Genomic DNA, 1,686 nt, shown 5'->3' with positions numbered 1-1,686 from the left:
TGCCTTCGCGGTATGGCGGCGCCGCATCCCTTATCCTCTGGAATCGGATGTGCTCCGCACTGATCTTGGCCGCGTTTGCGCCCCGCCTCGGCAACAGGCAAACCTGCTCGTCCTTCATTTTGTACGAGCTTCACGCGCCACTTTACCCTATACTGCTCCTGCACGCCGCGCTCCCTTGCTCCCTGGTGGCTGGAAAATGGATCGGCCCTTCGCGCCGTATGAACTTGACGTGGCCATTCGTGACTCCTCGCTCGGCTCGGCCCCTGGCCCCGACAAAATGTTGAACGAATTTCTGCACCGTCTCGGGCCCGTTGCGCAGCAGACTTATAACGATGCGCCACAACTCCTTCACAAATGGCAGCCTGCCTGGCTCCTTGAAGAATCGAGGACAATATTCGCATTTCCAACCCTGGGAAAGAACCCATGCCACCCAGAGAGTTGCAGACCTATCAAATCACTCTCTGCTTTACTACAATTAACCGAAAGAATGATTCACCGCCGTCTGTCAGCGTTATTGCCACACCACCCACGTCAATTTGGATTTGCACCTTCGCGTTCTACGTCGGACGTGGTGAAACTTGTTATCGATAAATTACTCGTGGATTGAATGAGTTCAGCAGCGTGGAGTATGCGCGCCCTGGAGGCGGCGCCCCCACACGACACCCTCGTCGCCATCGCTCGCTCGTGGTCTTGGTTGATTTTTCGACTGTGTTCGACACCATTGGCCATGGGAAATTATTCTGCATGCTTGACGGACTTCCGCGCCTTGGCCCCGAACCGAACACTGGCTGCACAACTAGCTGCGGGGCCGCCATTTTAAGGTATGCGCTCGCGAACGGCACTCTCGGAAACAACCCACCCCAACTGGAGTACCGCAAGGCAGCGTCCCGGGACCCCAACTCTTCCTCCGCCATGTGGATGATCTGCTGCGCCGCCTGGGCAACATCTATTCTGCCGCCGCATTCGTGCACGCTGACGACCTCACACTTGTTGCCTCAGGTGCGGAAATCCACGCATGTGCTGCGGCAATGCGACCGGCACTGTCACTTATAACGACATGGGCTACCGAGCACAACCTGAAGATCAGCGCGGACAGGAGCGAGCCGCTCTATTCTGCGAGTCCCCACACCGGCGGTCTGACGAGGACACCGCGGACCGTCGTCTGGGCGATGGAAACCCAGGCTGGAGGTCCCACCCGGTGCGTCTGCCCGGAAATGCGATTGATCGGGCCCTCAATTTTGGTGTGCACGCCACCGCCGCTGCAAGGCAGATCGTGCCACGCCGCCATCAGCCGCGTCTGGCCGCAGAGGCGGGCGCGTCCCATCACACCATGCGATCCTTTTTGGTCGCATACGTTTATAGTGTGCTATTTCATAACGGTGGGGCAATTTTCCCGTACCTCGCTCCCACCTGCCTCCGCAATACGGCGGCACGGTATCGCGGAAGTAGTAAAGCGTCCCTTGGCCCAAGCACACATAGAGAAAATACGTCTTTCTACTTGGAATCCAATCTTCTCCCGCTCCGGAAGATACTTTGGCTCCGTGCAATCACGCAACGCAAACGCTATACACGCCTCCACGACCACGGGGATTTGCGTTCCCTTATCTACTCGGAACCTATGTCGCCTTCCATGCATGGGAAAGCGGCAACATCGACCCCGCTTCCGAAAGATGCCGTTATTACTGA

General features: G+C 57.5%; 1 annotated feature.

Moving 5' to 3' along the window:
- Positions 1-1,686: a sequence feature (areas not merged during assembly with more than two copies in the genome that could not be assigned to a particular haplotype).

Source organism: Trypanosoma cruzi, genomic scaffold, assembly GCF_000209065.1.
Source record: "Trypanosoma cruzi strain CL Brener 1047053516661 genomic scaffold, whole genome shotgun sequence".
Classification (NCBI taxonomy): domain Eukaryota; phylum Euglenozoa; class Kinetoplastea; order Trypanosomatida; family Trypanosomatidae; genus Trypanosoma; species Trypanosoma cruzi.
The sequence above is the reverse complement of the archived record's forward strand: the minus strand, read 5'-3'. Positions and strand labels throughout refer to the sequence as shown.